This window comes from Vigna umbellata, chromosome 9, assembly GCF_029865625.1.
Source record: "Vigna umbellata cultivar VRB3 chromosome 9, Vumbellata_1.0, whole genome shotgun sequence".
NCBI classification, from domain to species: Eukaryota; Viridiplantae; Streptophyta; class Magnoliopsida; order Fabales; family Fabaceae; genus Vigna; species Vigna umbellata.
Genome location: NC_142173.1, coordinates 36,164,457 through 36,183,850, shown reverse-complemented (window position 1 = coordinate 36,183,850; position 19,394 = coordinate 36,164,457). Strand labels below are relative to the sequence as shown.

At 41.2% G+C, this 19,394-nt stretch overlaps 1 non-coding gene and 2 pseudogenes across 1 annotated transcript; 1 reads left to right on the top strand and 2 right to left on the bottom strand.

The window, feature by feature from the left end:
- Positions 1–397: 397 nt before the first annotated feature.
- Positions 398–5,162, bottom strand: LOC148193400 (uncharacterized; annotated as a pseudogene).
- Positions 5,163–10,721: 5,559 nt separating this feature from the next.
- Positions 10,722–17,820, top strand: LOC148193399 (uncharacterized; annotated as a pseudogene).
- Positions 11,345–11,452, bottom strand: LOC124844464 (small nucleolar RNA R71). Its single transcript, XR_007029368.2, has one exon. It is a non-coding gene; the product is annotated as a small nucleolar RNA R71 (small nucleolar RNA).
- Positions 17,821–19,394: the final 1,574 nt, after the last annotated feature.

Here is a 19,394-nt window from a genome sequence, read left to right as displayed (position 1 = left end):
CTCCCTGTTGGAGATCTCAGCCTGCCCATTTGTTTGGGGGTGGTAAGGTGTAGAAACTCTGTGCGTCACCCCATATTTCTTGAGCAAAGCTTGCATGGATCTGTTGCAAAAATGGGTTCCTTGATCACTAACAATTGCTCTAGGCACTCCAAACCTGCAAAAGAGGTGAGATCTAACAAAATCTACAACAACCCGAGCATCATTAGTCCTGGTGGCTCTAGCTTCCACCCATTTTGAAACATAATCCACAGCAAGGAGAATATAACAGAAACCAAAAGAAACATGAAAAGGACCCATGAAATCTATACCCCATACATCAAACACCTCGCAGAACAACATAGGTTGTTGAGGCATCTCTTGTCTCTGTGAAATTGATCCTCCTGTTCTCTGACAAGGCTCACAAGTGCTGCAGATCTTCTCCGCATCTTTGAAGATGGAAGGCCAATAAAAACCACAGTCCAGCACCCTGCGAGCTGTTCTCTGTATCCCCAAATGACCACCAGGTGAGGAAGCATGACAAAATTGCAGGACCGAGTCAATCTCATGGTCCGGAATGCATCTCCTAGTAACCTGGTCACTGCACAACTTCCACAGATATGGGTCATCCCAAACATAATACTTAGCATCGCTCTTAATTTTAGCAATCTGAGCACGTGATGCTAAAGGAGGAAAAACAGAAGCAACCAAATAATTTACAATGTGTGCAAACCAAGGAGTGGGGTGAGAGTAAGAAATCATCAACAAACTCTCGTCAGGAAAGGTATCCTGTATGGGCAACACATCAGCTTATCATCAGCTTTTTCAATCCGGCTTAGGTGGTCTGCAACCAAATTTCGTGCTCCACTCCGGTCTTCAATTTGCAAGTCAAACTCTTGGAGCAGTAGCATCCACCTGATCAATCTAGGCTTTGACTCCGCCTTTTTCAACAGAAACTTTAGAGCTGCATGGTCAGTATACACAATAACAGGTGATCCAAGCAAATATGACCTAAACTTATCAAGGGCAAAAACAATTGCCAACAACTCTTTTTCAGTGGTGGTATAATTTGCCTGGGCAACATCCAAAGTGCGTGAAGCATAGTAGATCACTCTCGGCAGCTTGTCAATTTTCTGTGTCAAGACAGCCCCTAATGCATAATTAGACGCATCGCACATGAGCTCAAATGGGGCTGTCCAATCTGGTGCCTGAATGATAGGGGCGGTGGTCAAAGCTTCCTTCAGGCAATCAAACGCCTGCTTGCATCTGTCATCAAAAGAAAAGTCAATATCTTTCTGCAACAGTCTGGACAAGGGAAGCGCCTTCTTGCTGAAATCTTTGATGAAGCGCCTGTAGAAACCTGCATGTCCAAGAAAATATCGCACCTCTCGCACGCAAGAGGGGTAAGGCAACTGCGAAATCACAGATATCTTAGCAGGGTCTACCTCTATTCCCTTTTCAGAAATGATATGCCCTAGAACCAAACCTTGTCCAACCATGAAGTGACATTTCTCAAAATTGAGAACAAGGTTTGTTTCTATGCATCTTTTCAAAACTTTTTCCAGACTGTCTAAACATGCATCAAAGGAGGATCCATACACAGTAAAATCATCCATAAACACCTCTATGCAATTCTCAAGAAAGTCGCTAAAAATGCTAAGCATGCACCGCTGGAATGTACCAGGGGCGTTGCATAGACCAAAGGGCATCCTCCTATAGGCAAAAGTGCCAAAGGGGCAGGTGAATGTGGTTTTTTCTTGATCCTCAGGCGCAATATTTATTTGAAAGTAACCAGAAAAACCATCAAGAAAACAATAATGAGATTTACCTGCCAGGCGCTCCAGCATCTGATCAATGAATGGCAGGGGGAAATGATCCTTCCTGGTTGCTTGGTTGAGCCTCCTATAGTCAATGTAGACTCTCCAACTGTTCTGCACTCTAGCTGGGATAAGCTCATCCCTCTCATTCTTCACTATAGTGAGGCCAGTTTTCTTGGGCACAACATGGATGGGGCTAACCCACTAACTGTCTGAAATAGGGTAGATGATCCCAGCTTGCAAAAGCTTGGTCACCTCCTTCTTGATGACGTCCATGATCACCGGGTTTTGCCTTCTTTGTGGCTGTCTCACTGGCCTTGCCCCATCTTCCAAAAGAATTCTATGCATGCATGTGGATGGGCTAATATCAGGTATGTCAGCCAAACTCCAACCAATGGCCTTCTTGTGCTTCCTCAACACACCAAGCAACTTCTCCTCTTGAACAGAATCAAGGGAGGTGGAAATGATCACCGGTTTCTTCTCATCATCCTCCAAGTACACGTACTTGAGGTTATCTGGGAGCTGTTTCAACTCAAGAGTAGGTGCCTGCAAGTCAGATTCATTTGTACTTCCTACAAAGTGGTTAGTGCATTCTGACTCCAAAGAATTCACAGGTAAAGGTGGAACACCTATCTCATCACGCTCCAAATCCATATCCACGACAATTACATTATCAACATCATCCATATCAAAAACATCATCAACATCATGGATATCAAAATTCTCTTCAAAATCAACCTCATTCTCAAATTCAGATTCAATGCATGTATGTAGAGAAGATAGAAAAGAATGGTCTTTCTTATGCAAAGAATCAAAATCATCAACAACATATCTATCAATAATGTCATCCAATGCATCGATCCTAAACAGAGAATGGTCCTCAGCTGGAAATTTCATTGCATCAAGGATATTAAAATGAACAACAATATCAGCAAATTCCATAGACAAAGTTCCAGCATACACATCAATCTTAGTTCGGGCAGTTTTCAAGAATGGCCTGCCTAAGATAATGGGAGCGGATCCATGAGAGAATCCCTCCTCCATTTCCAAAACATAAAAGTCAGCAGGAAAAATCAATTCACCAACCCTAACCAAGACATCCTCTATGAAACCTGCTGGGTGGGTAACACTCCTATTAGCCAACTGAATGACCACACCCGTGGTTTGCAAAGGACCCAGAGACAAAGAAGCATATATAGATAAAGGCATGACATTAACAGAAGCACCCAAATCAAGCATGGCATTTTCAAATTTATTGTTTCCAATCACACAAGGAATGCAAAATATACCTGGGTCCTTGCACTTTTCAGGGATGTGCGGGACCGACTTACCAATAAGCGCAGATACATTCCTTCCCATGCTAATTCTCTCATTTCCCTTCATCTTCCTCTTGTGTGTGCACAGCTCCTTCAAGAATTTGGCATACTTCGGTATCTGCTTGATGGCATCAAGTAGAGGTATGTTCACCTCTACCTTCCTGAAGGTCTCCAGAATTTCCTTATCCACATCTTCCATCTTTTTGCTAGGAAGTGCCCGTGAAGGGAATGGTAGAGGGATAGGTCGGTCAACCAATGGAGAAGGTGCGGCAGCGGTGGTGGTGGAAGAGGGAGAAGATCCACTTGAAGAAGAACCACCAGCTGGATAAGAAGATTCACCCACCTCAAATGCCTTGCTCGGACCGTCATGGTTGTTCTTTCTAGGACAAGTAGCAGGCATGGGTGTAGGTGTAGAAGCGGGCTCTGAAGGCACAAAAATCTGCTTCCCTGATCTAAAGGTTATGGCACTCACATTCCTTGGGTTCTGCACAGTCTGGGATGGTAACTTATCCGAATTCTGAGACTGCGCCTGGTTTATCTGAGTAGCCATCTGACCCATCTGGTTAGTGAGACTCTGTATGGAAGCTCTAGTCTCCTGCTGAAACTGCAGGTTTTGCATAGTCATCTGTCTCACTAACTCTTCCAATGAAGGTTCAGACGAAGTGGAAGGTTGGGCAACTGGCTGGGTAGGTGCCTCTTGTTGGTGCTGTTGTTGTTGCCTCTGGTGTTGTTGCATTGGTGGAGGCACATATTTGTTAGGTGCTCCAGCATTCTGGAAAGGTGGTGCCTGCTGTTGATGCTGTGGCGCATTGTTCCATCTCAGATTGGGGTGATTCCTCCAACCTGGGTTGTACCTGTTGCTGGATAAGTCATGATTTTGCTGTTGTTGTTGCCTGTTGTTGTAGATGTTCGTAGCATAAGCCTGAGGCGCATCAGAGGCAGCAGAGTGCTGCAAAGAAGGACAAACATCTGTATAGTGGTCACTGGAAGGACAAATAGCACATAGTCGTGCAACAGATGCAGATGGAGCTGCAGATCTCTGGTTGGTAGTCAACTGTGTCACCATCTTCGTAAGAGAGTCAATCTTTCCTTCCAACTTGCTTTCAACAGCTGATAAAGACTGGGCAACAACATCATGTACGCCCCTCACCACAATGGCATCATTCCTGGTGCTAAACTGCTGGGAGTTGGAGGCCATCTTCTCAATCAATTGCCTGGCCTCAGCAGGTGTGGTGTCTCCAAGAGCTCCACCACTGGCAGCATCAATCATACCACGGTCCATGTTGTTCAAACCCTCATAGAAATACTGGACAAGGAGATGCACAGGTATCTGATGGTGGGGACAACTAGCACAAAGTGTCTTGAATCTCTCCCAATACTCATATAAGTTCTCTCCACCAAGCTGCCTAATCCCAGTTATGTCTTTTCTGATAGCTGTGGTCCGGGCTGCTGGAAAAAATTTATCTAAGAACAGCCTCTTCAGATCATCCCAGCTAGTGACGGATCTAGGCGCCAAACCATACAACCAATCCTTAGCAACATTTTCCAATGAATGAGGGAATGCCTTCAAGAAGATGTGCTCTTCAGGAACATCATGTGGTTTCATACTAGAACAGACAATGTGGAATTCCTTCAAATGCTTATGAGGACTCTCACCTGCAAGACCATGAAACTTGGGCAACAAATGGATCAGTCCAGTCTTGAGAACAAATGGAACGCCCTCATCAGCATATTGGATGCACAAGCTTTCGATATCGAAATCAGGTGCAGCCATCTCCCTAAAAGTCCTCCCACGAGGTGGAGGTTGTGCCATATTGTTCTCAGTGTGAAAAACAACAGAATCAGAATCAGAATCACGTGCAGATGCAACAGATGCAGTAGATGCAGTATGCACAAAGTACTCAGCAGTGGGATGCACAGTATCCAATGGAACAGACTCAAAAACAGACTCTAAAGATAAATTTCTAGAATGCCTAGCTAACCTATGAAAAGTTCTATCAATCTCAGGATCAAAGGGTGGTATAGGCCCAGGATTTCCCCTAGTCATGCACTAAGTCACAACACCCCAAAATCATGAAACGATATCACAAAAATTTTGAACACACAAAACAACCTAAACAAACAAATCACACACACTCAAACATACAAGACAAAAACCTAAGACCGAACCATTGATCCCCGGCAACGGCGCCATTTTGATGAGAGGGTCGCACCTCCCACAAAAATTGTGCATAAAAGAATGCAGTATAGTGCTAGGACATGACTCCTAGGTCGTCTCTCAAGGACCAAATTTGGTTCAAATCTCAGGTCAAACACAGAGTGGGGGGGGTTTTGAAAGTGTTTTTGTGACTCAAAATGAACTAAACTTAAAACAGGAAATTAAATACAATCAAACATAATTGAAAGCATTAAAGTGCATGACAGTGAACAAAATCAAATTGCAACAAAAAATTGGAAATTGCAACGACAAATAATAACAACCCATCAAACAAAATTCAAATAGAACAAAATTAAATCAAAGTGCAGATCTAAATGCATTGAGACAAAAACGCAAAAAGTGAATTCAAAACCAAATAAAAATATCAACTATTGAACTAAAAGATGATGCACACCAATTGCTCTTCCTCCTTATCCGTGACACCACATCTCCAACGTATCCCACTTCTTTTTCCAAATAAAAATTTCACACCTCTGCACCATCTTCCTTAAATGATTAACTAAAGAGAATAAAACTTTCTAGTCTCTTGAAAATGCTCCATCACCGTGCTCACTATGGTCCACATTCACGTGAATCACTCTTCTACCTAATCTACTCCTTCATTGCATAAATCAAAAGCCATTCTCTTTTCTTCCAGCATGGCCCCACCGTGACACCTACTGCAGCTTCCCTTCTTCTACCTAATCTACCTCTCAAATAAATAAAAGACTTGCACCCATTTCATTCTCCACGTTTCAGCACACATCCAATACTGCACACAATTTTTTTATTCAATTAAAGTGCACCGTGCTTCTTCTTCTATCTAAAGGTAAATGAATCTTCTATTCTCCTCCAACCAAGCCGTGGCACCCCAATTCTCCAACACGTTCCAGCAGCATCTTTGCTTCCAACACGCCAATTCCATTTCTCTCTCTCCCAATTTACCACCGTACCACTACTACTCTCAATTAATCAAAGCCTTCCAGCCGTAACACCCCAAAGCTTCCTTAATCTTCTTCTCGCCAATCTTCGAAATAAGCTTGGCTTGCACAACGAAGGGCTGGTTTTTTTTCTCAATCAATCATCACCGCTTCAACACACACCATTCTCTTCCAGCTCAACAACGTGACATTGCTTCCAAGAAGAATCCCAGCTCCACTTCTTCGTTCAACATCAGCCATTCTCCATCCCGTCACCTTTCTCTTCTCCGTGCTACTTCTCTTCTAAAGTTTCCAGCTTTGCTTCCAAGGTGGCTACCGCATACTGCTGCTGCTCGTCACACCTTCCAACTCCACCTCACCAACACCTTACTGCTACCATTCTCTCACACCGTGACAATGTTGGACTTAAACCTTGCACTCTTCATAATGAAAATCAAATAAACATTCTCATGAATCCAGGGCTTGCAAAAAGGAAATGGAAAAAAATTCAAAATGTGCTTTTCATTCATGCTCCCAACGTTCAAGACCGAGAGAAGAGAAACTAAAAACAGTGGCCAAAACAAAGTAAGTGGTCCGGTCAAGTGGCGGCTAGGGCTCCTCTAAGGACGTGTGTCCTCCTTTTAATAGGGATGGGGTCCACACACTAAAACCCTAGGGTCCAAGTCATTAATTTCTAATTTTGGGTCTAATCTAATTTACCAAAAATTGACCCAAAATATAAGAGTTGATACAGAAATTTTTAAACTACTGAATTACAATTTAATTAATTCAAAAATGTCTGTCTGGAGAGTCTTGAATTTATTTGACATTCTTCCTGATGTCCCAAAATGTATTTCCGAAATTTTCCTGCATTTCAAAATTGCACTTAATCAGCTCAGAAAATCCAAATTAGCACAATTACAAATTTCTGACCAAATTAAGCGGAATTCGGAAAACTGGGAAATAACAAACAATTAAACACAATTCCCTGGTTATTTAAGTGCAATAAACTAAATATAATTCAAGAAATAACGACTCATCAGTTATTCACGAATAATTGTTCAATTAATTATTGTTTAAGTTTCAAATTAATTAAAGTACATTCTTAATTAATTTTAGGGCGATCATGCATTTAACCAAAGTAAATTCTCAATCAAATACAAAACCTTTCTAGATTATTCATAATAAATTCAACCAAAGTACATTCTCAATCAAATTCTATTGTGTTTAATCATGTCTATTCTTAAATCCCTTAACCAAGTTAAAATTTAATCAATCAAAATAAATTCTCAATTAATTATAGTTGAAATTATTACTACCAACCAAAGTACATTCTCAATTGATAGTAAAAACCATTTAATTATATGAAAGTTCCTAAATTAAATCAAACTAGATTCTTAATTAAACCTAAAAACCCTAGAACTCATATAATCAATATGCATGTAGATTCAAACAAATTATGATGCAAAAATCTTTACTTTTAACAAGATAGAGAGATGAAAGACATAGAGAGAATAACTTAAATCAATAATCAAAGTAAACAATTGCATTAACTGAATGTAACCTCAGAATCCATCATGGAATTACAGTAGAATAGCCCTAGATGCTTAGCTCTCCATGAATGGAGTTGAATACATGATGAAAGAAAAGTGAGAGGAGTATGAGAGAATGAATTAAGTGAAGTGAAGTCCCCCCCTGGGTCTCTTTATATAGGACTTGATTGGGCTTGGACTCTTAATATTCAGTTGACAAAATCTTTTATCTTATATCTTCCAAATAACTAAAAGATTTAGATAATTATAGCATTATTTGGAAGATATTTTCGGTTGATATTCCCAAATTACATTAATAAAACAACTGAATTTTATCTTTTAGCTTTTCAAGCTTTCCAAAATTGCACAAATGCCTTGAAATTTCTTCTATCTGCACTTTAGCCCCTTCTGAATTTTCCAAAATTACACCAGAATCCCTGTTGACCAGCTTTGACCAGACTTAAGCAGTGTTGACCGACTTTGACTGAGGAAGGGCACGGCCAATGAGACCTTGCCATGTGGAATTCCCCATTTCTCCCAAATTAGGTTTCAGATTGGGGAAAGAGCTTGCCCCTGCACCTGCGCTGCCATGAGGAAAAGAGGAGGGGCTTCCAACGCTGCCGTTCTTGCTGAAAACATGGAGGCACGAGAATGTGGAGGCTGCCACGGTGGTTCCAGTGGCGATTTCTGTTCTGGGGTTTTGGATTTACAGGTATGAGATGTTGGCAGCGGCACTGACGCGTTCTTGCTTCACGGTGGAGGCGATTGCAGCGGAAAGGTGGAGAACCTACGGCCTTGACGGATATTTGGCTGGTCCGTCGATTTTGCGAAAGGATTGGGTTTTGCTTTGTGGTTTTTCTGAGTGCAGGTGGTGGCCGTTTTGGATGCTGGCTTGGAGGAGGTGATGGTGTTTCGAGTTTGTCGAACTCACAGAGGCGCGATGACGATGTTGGATTTTGAAGCGGCGACGACATTGATGCACTAGGGTTCGGCGAAGGAGATGACGACAAGTGATGAGTCAATATTTTCTTCACTTCACTTAGTTTCTTATGCTAGAATTAATCGGGGACTTGTGCTTTAATGTCCGGTATTTTTCCGTTTTTGCTAATTGTGCCTAATTTGACCAGAAATTCTTATTTTAATTAAGTTGAATTATCTGAGTTAATTATTTTCATCATTGATTGCAGGAAAAATTTTGGAGATACATTTTGGGACATCACAAAGAATGCAATTAAATTCAAGACTTTCCACACAGACATTTCAAAATTAATTAAATTGTAATTCAGTAGTTTAGAACTTTTGAATCAACTCTTACATTTTGGGTCAATTTTTGGTAAACTAGATTAGACCCAAAATTAGAGGTTAGTGACTTGGACCCTAGGGTTTTATTGTGTGGACCCCACCCCTATTAAAGAGAGGACACACGGCCAAGGGCTAAAGCCGCCACTTGCCACACAATTTTTTTACGCTCTCGGTCTTTTGAGTTTTGAGGGGAGACTATTGTAGTGGCGAAACTTTTTCTTAGGGGCTGAACGTTGTTTTTGAATTGAAGGAATGGAATGAATTTTTATCATCTTTGCTGAATTCTCATTGCCGCTTCCATTTGGTTACAACACTTTTATTGAATGTTCTTTTTGTCTTTTAATTCCAATATGCTGACGGGTTGGTGATGATGGGATGGAGGGCCTGCTTTCACACGGAGATTGGTTGGGTTTTGGGAGAGACACGCTCAGGTTGCTGCACCCAGTTGGAGCTGCCACGTCCTTAGAGGGAGTGACGCGTCCAGGGGCTCTCGGTTGAAGAAAAAAAATGGTTGTTGAATAGGGAGAGCTCCAGAGAGTGGAACGCGGACACATGGCCGGATGAGATGGTTTAATCCAGAGAGCTCTTGCGTGATTTGAGATTGGATGGAGGGTTGTCACCGAGAAGAGCTGCTGCTGTCACGTCATAAGGGTTTACTCCAAAGTCCATCACGGAAATAGGGGAAGCACATGCGGTGTGATTCATTTGGCTTTAGCAATAGAAGGGCATTTCATTTGGAGTAGCATTCCAGCATTATTAGGAGGGACCATGTCACGGTTGGAAGCATTAAATCACGCACATGGTCACGGCTTTTAAGGGGCTTATGATTGATTGATTTTGGGAGGCACATTCACGGTAGAAGAGGTGGAGTGCTGATTCATGGTAGCAAAAGTGGAACCGTGGAAGTTGATTCACGTGAAGGAAGAAGTGGCCCACGGCCATTTGAAGCATTTCTTTTATTTATTTGTTAATGGACAACTTGAAGTAGTAGTTGCACGGTGATAGGTATCAATTAAAGTGTTTTTAATTTCTTTTGGTAAATGAGCGGGTCATAGTTGAGAAGTTTTATTTTCTTTTATTTGTTTGCCTTAAAATATTTTATATCATGTTGAGTTGATTTTCTTCTCTTTGGTGGTGAATGCGTAGGATAGATGACGACATTGTGCATCTAATGTTTTAGCTTAATCATTGCATTTTTACAATTTGAATTGTGTTTGGATATTTATGTCTGGCATCGTTCACTTTAATGTTTTCATACACTTTAATGCTTTTAATTATGTTCGATTGTGTTTAATTGTCATTTTAATTTAATCATTTGCATTCACAAATCCTTTCACAAACCCCCCCTACGTGTCTGACCTAATCCTTGAACAACATTTGGTCCTCGAGAGACAACCTAGGAGTCAATTCCTAGTACTATATTGCATTCTTTTATGCAAACAACTTTTGTGTGAGGTGCGACCCTCTTAACAAAATGGCGCCGTTGCCGGGGACCAATGGTTTGGTTTTAGGTATTTTGTTGTGTTAGTGTGTTGTGTGTGTGTTAGTATATATTTTGTCTTGTATGTTTGAGTATGTGTGTTTTATTTGCTTAGATTGTTTTGTGTGTTTGAAATTTGTGTGCTATCATTTCATGGTTGTAGGGTGTTGTGACTTAGTGCATGACTAGGGGCAATCCTGGACCCATACCACCCTTTGATCCTGAGATTGATAGGACTTTTCATAGGTTAGCTAGGCATTCTAGAAATTTATCTTTAGAGTCTGTTTTTGAGTCAGTTCCATTAGATACTGTGCATCCTACTGCTGATTCTGAATCTACTGCTCAATACTTTGTGCATACTGCATCTACTGAATCTGTTGCTTCTGCATCTGATTCTCATTCTGTTACTTTTCACACTGAGAACAATATGGCACAACCTCCACCTCGCGAGAGGACTTTTTGGGAGATGGTTGCACCTGATTTCACTTATGAAAGCTTGTGCATCCAATATCCTGATGAGGACGTACCATTTGTTCTCAAGACTGGACTAATCCATTTGTTGCCCAAGTTTCATGGCCTTGCAGGTGAGTGTCCACATAAGCATCTGAAAGATTTCCACTATGTGTGTTCATCAATGAGGCCTCAAGATGTTCCTGAAGATCACATCTTCTTAAGGACATTTCCTTATTCACTAGAAGGTACATCAAGGGAGTGGTTATACTACTTAGCGCCTAGATCCATCACCAGCTGGGATGATATGAAGAGGTTGTTCTTAGCGAAGTTTTTCCCAGCATCCCGAACCACAGCTATCAGAAAAGACATAACGGGGATTAGGCAGCTTGGTGGAGAGAGCTTATATGAGTACTGGGAGAGATTCAAGAAGCATTGTGAAAGTTGTCCTCACCATCAGATACCAGAGCAACTCCATCTCCAGTATTTTTATGAAGGTCTCAACAACATGGAATGGAGTATGATTGATGCTGCTGATAACAGTTGAAAAACTGTTATTTTCATGCTTAAAATTGACACAAAAAGCAACCTTTACACTTAGAAACTAGCTTGAAATCATGCTTTTATCCATATTTTCAGAAATAAGAGAGCTGGACAGGTTTATGCTTGATTTCAGTGTTTTTGTGCAGGTTTTAAGGTGAATTTAGTGAAAGAAGTGAAGAAGGAGAGAGATGGAATCAGAAAAGTCAACCAGAAACCATAAAAGTCAACCAGTCAACCAGAAAAGTCAACCAGTCAACCAAAAAGTCAACCAGTCAACCAGAATACGAAAAAAGTCAACCAGACGAGTTTTGGGCCAGTTTTATGCGATTTTATGATCTGTTTGGGCCTGGACCCATTTTCTATTATTTTTATGTCCTATTTAAAGACCTAGATGTCTTAGGGTTGGTATCTTTGGCAGAAACGAAGCAAACACTCTCTTCTCCACCCTTTTGAAGGAGGATCTTGGATGCTCAGGCTACCTCTTCACCTTTCTAGGGTTTTATCCTTCATTCTTTCATTATTGTTCATCTAGGTTCACCATGAATATGGTGAACTAAACCTTGTATGTTTGTTGGGGAATCAATGTAATCTTTTGAAGCTCTCATATATGGAATTTGTGCTTGCATCTTAATCTAAGACTTATGCTTTCTTTCATCATTAGTTAGGGTTTTTCCTCTTTGCTCAATGCTTGCTTTGTTTAACTCATTCAATGCATGATTATTGATTTTGTCGATACGGGAACGTACGGGGCAGTCTAGATCCGGGGAATTTCATCCCAATAGTATATTGGTTGTCGTTAAGCTCCTGCACTTGATGAACTAATTATTAGGAATGCTAGGAATTGTATGAACTCGTAATTAGGGAGAAGCCTTCTTGAAAGGTACTTTAGAGAGTGGCATTAACAATGATGATTTGAATGTTGAATTCCTAAAATATATGAGAGTGGATAAGATGAAATTGACCCCCAACAACATATTCATATATATATTTCATTGAAAGTGCTTGCCCTTTGCTTTTGCCATTGATCAAAACCTCATGCATACATGTTTATTTTCTGTTTTGCATATTAAACTTCAATTATTTCGTTCTTAAGTCTTAGCTAATCAACAAACCACATAACTAAACTAGGTCGTGAGTCCTTTGGGAGAACGATACTTGGTCTTACCAAGTTTATTACTTGAACGATTCGGTCATACTTGCCGATTGTAAAACAAGTTTGTGACATCATATTTTGGTGATCATAAATTTGTCCATCAGCTGCCAGTGGTGGAGCACTAGGAGATACGACGCCTACTGAAGCCAGGCACTTGGTTGAAAAGATGGCTTCCAACTCCCAACAGTTTAGCACCAGAAGTGACACCATTGTGGTGAGGGGAGTACATGATATTGCTACCCAGTCTTCATCATCTGCTGATAGGAAATTGGAAAGCAAGCTTGATTCTCTTATGAATTTGGTGGCACAGATGGCTTCAAATCAAAGACCAGCATCTCCATTTGCATCTGTTACACGACTATGTGGTATATGTCTTTCCAGTGATCACCATACAGATGACTGCCCTGCTTTGCAGCAACCTATTGGCCATGATGCACCTCCAGCCCATGCTGCAAACATACAAACCAACAGGCAACCACAACAGCAAAGTTATGACTTGTCCAACAACAGATATAACCCAGGGTGGAAGAATCACCCAAATTGTAGATGGTCTAATAATTCACAACAACAGCAGCAGCCACAACAACAACCACCACATTTCCATAATGCTGCAGGTAATAAACCATATGTACCTCCACATATTCAGAGATATAAGAGGCAACAGCAGCAAGAGATTCCTGCCCAGCCAACTCCCCAACCTCCCATTTCTTCTTCTGAGCTTTCATTAGAGGAGATGTTGAGACAGATGACTGCTCAGAATATGCAGTTTCAGTAGGAAACCAGACCTCAGAATATGCAGTTTCAGCAGTTTCAGCAAGAAACTAGAGCTTCTATTCAGAATCTTACTAATCAGATAGGTCAGATGGCAACACAGCTCAACCAAGCACAGTCACAAAATTCTGATAAGTTACCATCCCAGACTGTGCAAAATCCGAGGAATGTGAGTGCCATTACCCTAAGATCGGGGAAGCAAATTGTTATGCCCATAGAGCCAACTCCTACACCTACTCCCACACCTGCTACTTTTCTCAGAAAAGAGGACCAGGCTGGTCCAAGCAGAACATTTGAAGTAGGTGGCCATTCTTCCTCTTCCGGTGGTTGTACTTCTTCTCCAGGTGGACCTTCTTCTTCTTCCACCACTACCACCAGTGCATCTCCTACATTACCTCAGCGACCTATCCCTCTTCCCTTTCCTTCAAAGGCAATGCCTAGCAAAAAGATGGAAGAGGTGGACAAGGAAATATTGGAAACCTTCAGTAAGGTAGAGGTAAACATACCTCTACTTGATTCAATCAAATAGATTCCGAAGTATGCAAAATTCTTGAAGGAGCTGTGCACACATAAGAGGAAAATGAAAGGTGATGAAAGGATCAGCTTGGGTAGGAATGTATCCGCACTTATTGGTAAGTCAGTCCCGCACATTCCTGAAAAGTGCAAGGACCCAAGTACGTTTTGCATTCCTTGTATGATTGGAAATAGTAAATTTGAAAATGCTATGCTTGATTTGGGTGCTTCTATTAATGTCATGCCTTCGTCTATATATAAATCTTTGTCTCTAGGTCCTTTGCAACCTATAGGTGTGGTCATTCAGTTGGCCGATAGGAGTGTTACCCACCCAACAGGTTACATAGAGGATGTCTTGGTTAGGGTTGGTGAACTGATTTTTCCTGCCGACTTTTATGTTTTGGAAATGGAGGAGGGATTCTCTCATGGATCCGCTCCCATCATCTTAGGCAGGCCATTTTTGAAAACTGCTCGAACCAAGATTGATGTGTATGCTGGAACTTTATCCATGGAAATTGCTGATATTGTGGTTCACTTTAATATTCTTGATGCAATGAAGTTCCCAACTGAGGACCATTCTATTTTTAAGATTGACATGTTGGATGACATTATTGATAAATATGTTGTTGATGAGTTTGATTCTTTGCATAAGAAAGGGCATTCTTTTCTATCTTTTCTATCTTCTCTACATACATGCATTGAATCTGAATTTGAGAATGATGTTGATTTTGAAGAGGATTTTGATATCCATGATGTTGATGATGTTCTTGATATTGATGATGTTGATAATGTAATTGTCATGGATATGGATTTGGAGCCTGATGAGATAGGTGTTCCGCCCTTACCTGTGAATTCTTTGGAGTCAGAATGCACTAACCACTTTGTAGGAAGCACAAATGAATCTGACTTGCAGGCACCTACTCTAGAGTTGAAACAGCTTCCAGATAACCTCAAGTATGCTTACTTGGAGGATGATGAGAAGAAACCTGTGATCATTTCCACCTCCCTTGATGCTATTCAAGAGGAGAAGTTGTTGAGTGTGCTGAGGAAGCACAAGAGGGCCATTGGTTGGACATTGGCTGACATACCTGGCATCAGCCCATCTACTTGTATGCAAAAAATTCTTCTAGAAGAGGGGGCAAAGCCGATTAGGCAACCACAACGAAGGCAAAACCCCGTGATTATGGATGTCATCAAGAAGGAGGTGACCAAGCTTCTACAAGCTGGGAGCATCTACCCCATATCAGATAGCCAATGGGTGAGCTCGATCCATGTTGTACCCAAGAAGACAGGCCTCACGGTGATAAAGAATGAGAAAGATGAGTTGATTCCTACCAGAGTGCAAAACAGCTGGAGAGTCTACATTGATTACATGAGGCTCAATCAAGCAACCAGGAAAGATCACTTCCCCCTGTCATTCATTGATCAGATGCTAGAGCGCCTGGCAGGTAAATCTCATTATTGCTTTCTTGATGGGTTTTCTGGCTATTTTCAAATCAATATTGCTCCTGAGGACCAAGAGAAAACCATGTTCACCTGCTCCTTTGGCACTTTTGCCTATAGGAGGATGCCATTTGGCCTGTGCAATGCCCCTGGTACCTTCCAACGGTGCATGCTTAGCATTTTTAGCGATTTTCTTGAAAATTGCATAGAGGTGTTCATGGATGATTTTACTGTATATGGATCCTCATTTGATACATGTTTAGACAGTTTGGAAAAGGTTTTGAAAAGATGCATTGATAACAACCTTGTTCTAAATTTTGAGAAATGTCATTTCATGGTTGAACAAGGTCTAGTGTTAGGGCATATCATTTCAAGGAAGGGAATAGAGGTAGATCCTACAAAAATATCTGTGATTTCGCAATTGCCTTACCCCTCTTGCGTGCGAGAGGTTCGATCTTTTCTTGGGCATGCAGGTTTCTATAGGCGCTTCATCAAGGACTTCAGCAAGAAAGCGCTTCCCTTGTCCAAACTGTTACAGAAAGACATTGAGTTTGACTTTGATGATAGATTCAAACAGGCTTTTGACCGCCTGACGGAAGCTTTGATCACCACTCCGATCATTCAGGCACCAGATTGGACAGCCCCTTTTGAGCTTATGTGTGATGCATCCAATTATGCATTGGGGGCTGTCTTGACACAAAAGATTGATAAGTTGCCTCGAGTGATCTACTACGCTTCCAGGACTTTAGATGCTGCCCAAGCGAACTACACCACCACTGAGAAAGAGCTCTTAGCCATTGTGTTCGCTCTTGACAAATTTAGATCTTATTTGCTTGGTTCTCCCGTCATTGTTTTCACTGACCATGCAGCTCTTAAGTTTCTATTGAAGAAGGCTAAGTCGAAGCCTAGATTGATTAGGTGGATGCTCCTACTCCCAGAGTTTGATCTGCAAATCCAAGACAGGAGTGGAGCACAAAATCTGGTTGCTGACCACCTCAACAGGATTGAGAGAGCTGAGGATGAAGCCAATGTTTTGCCTATCCAGGATAACTTTCCTGATGAAAGCTTATGGACGGTTTCACTTTCTTACCCTACCCCTTGGTTTGCAAATATCGTCAATTATTTGAGTGCTTCTGTTTTTCCTCCCTCAGTATCGCGTGCTCAAATTGCTAAAATTAAGAGCGATGCTAAGTATTACATTTGGGATGACCCATATTTGTGGAAGTTGTGCAGTGATCAGATTATAAGAAGATGCATTCCGGACCATGAGATTAACTCGGTCCTACAGTTTTGTCACGCTTCCTCACCTGGTGGTCATTTGGGAATTCAAAGAACGGCTCGCAGGGTGTTAGATTGTGGTTTCTATTGGCCCTCCATCTTTAAGGATGCTGAGAGGATTTACAGCACCTGCGAGCCATGTCAGAGAGCAGGAGGACAACTTTCATGGAAACAACAGATGCCTCAACAACCCATGCTGTTCTGTGAGGTATTTGATGTCTGGGGTATAGATTTCATGGGTCCCTTTCCTGTTTCTTTTGGTTTCTCTTATATTCTCCTAGCTGTGGATTATGTTTCAAAATGGGTGGAAGCTAGAGCCACCAGAACTAACGATGCTTGAGTTGTTGTAGATTTTGTTAGATCTCACCTCTTTTGCAGGTTTGGAGTGCCCCGAGCAATTGTTAGTGATCAAGGAACCCATTTTTGCAACAGATCAATGCAAGCCTTACTAAAGAAGTACGGGGTGGTACACAAAGTCTCTACATCTTACCACCCCCAAACAAATGGGCAAGCAGAGATCTCAAACAGGGAGATTAAGAGAATTTTGGAGAAGATTGTCCTGCCCAATAGGAAAGATTGGAGCAATAGGTTGGACGATGCTCTTTGGGCCCACAGGACTGCCTACAAAGCACCGATAGGGATGTCTCCCTACCGGTTTGTCTTTGGAAAGGCATGTCACCTACCGGTTGAGATTGAGCATCGGGCATACTGGGTTGTGAAGACTTGCAACTTCTCCATGGACCAAGCTGCAGAGGAAAGAAAGTTGCAATTGAATGAATTGGATGAGATCCGATTTGAGGCCTATGAGAACTCGAAGTTCTACAAGGAAAGGACAAAGAAGTTCCATGACAGTTCTATTGTTAGAAAAGACTTCGAGGTTGGCCAACAAGTTTTATTGTATAACTCTAGGCTCGGACTCATGGGTGGTAAGTTGAGATCAAAGTGGACTGGACCTTTGGTTGTGACTAATGTCTATCCTTATGGTGCAGTAGAGATCCAAGGTCCATCCGCAGCTGAAAGCTTCAAGGTTAATGGGCACAGACTGAAGCCCTTCCTCAGAAATCCTTCTTTGTTGGATGCAGTGGTGGAGGAGACGTCTTTGGTCGACCCCGCCTCTTTTTCCCTCTGACTAAGGGGAGTCCCTTTTCTCCTTCCCTCCTCACTTTTATTGCACTTGTCTATATCTTCTGACTGTTCTGATAATCATGACACACTGAGGGCATTGTGTAGTTTAAGTGTGGTCTATTTGGGGAGATTTTTCTTTGTTTAGATCTTGTTTTCTAAGTAGTTTTTGTTGTGTCTTGTGTACAGTTTTACCTGTTTCTCTTGATTTTTGGACTTTGTTTAGGTTGTAGATGTGTCTTTCACTTCATTGATACTCTAATTGGTTTGAAATCCTTGCTTTTCTCTGCTTGGGAAGATGATTATGATGTTTGAGAGGTTGAATTGATTGTGACAATTACCGTGTGTGAGATTTGAGCCACTTTATGTTCTTTCTTGTGTGATATGTCTCTTGATTGCCTGCGCATATGCCTTGGCTTGACTCTTGTTGATAGCTCTTGATTGATATGCATGTTTGGAAGTGATAAAGGCAATGTTGTTCTTGAACCTCTCTAGCCAAATAAGCTTACCTTATTCTAATCCTTTGATAACCCCTTTTGAGCCTGTACTTTCCTCATTTCTTTGTTTTGAAGCTCATAAACTAGCCCTAAGTGAAAAACCATGTTTACCTGAACCTTAGGGAATTTTGGAGCTTTGGAAGTGTTTTGGGAACAAGTGTGGTCTCCTGGGGGTTTCTGATGAGTTGGCTAGTTGGTTCCTCTTCCTGTTTTGTTTTTGTAAATATATGTGTATCTTGTCTTTTACAGTTTTGTTTTGAAAAGAGAGAAAAGAAAAGAGACAGGATGAAAAAAAATATAGAAAAAAAAATGAATGAAAAAAAAATTGTGAAAAATTGTGAATAATGGAGTCAAGAAGAGGATTGAATTAGAGGTCTGGGTGTGATTTGATTATGTTTACACTTGTTTCCCATTACCCTCTATTTCTTTTGGTTTATAGCTTCTTATCCAGATATATCCTCCCTTGTCCCTGGCCCCATTACAACTATGAAATGACCTTTTGATTTGAATATGCGTATGTGCTTGAGTGTTGATATTAGAGGCTTGCCAAGTTTATTTGTGTTTGCTTTCTTGAGTGCACTGAGTTGACATTGTTTATCCTAAACACTTGAGAGATACAATGATAGCGCATCTGTGAGGTTTTGTTACTTTTGATTCACCTCTTGAGCTGATTGATCATTTTGTCATGTCTTGAATTGCTTGGATGATCTCATGAGTATTTGCTTTTTCTGATTCATTCTGTGCTGGATATATTTTCTACTTCTATTATTCGTCCAGATTCCTCGAGAACGGTGTAATTCTATTTCTTTCCTTGTTAGTCTTTGTTTTCTGTGTGCTGAGTTTGTGTCACTTCCCTGATGTCCTTTGAACTATTCCTTGATTTGCGTCTTGATTTTGCCCAGGAGTGTGATGACAAATTTATGAACACCGAAAAACGGTGCCAAAAACTTGTTTAAACCTCGGCAAGTGTGACCGAATCGTATCAAGTAATAAACTCGGTAAGACCAAGTATCGTTCTCCCAAAGGACTCACGGCCTAGTTAGTTATATGATTTGTTGATTATTTGAGACTTGTGAACTATTGA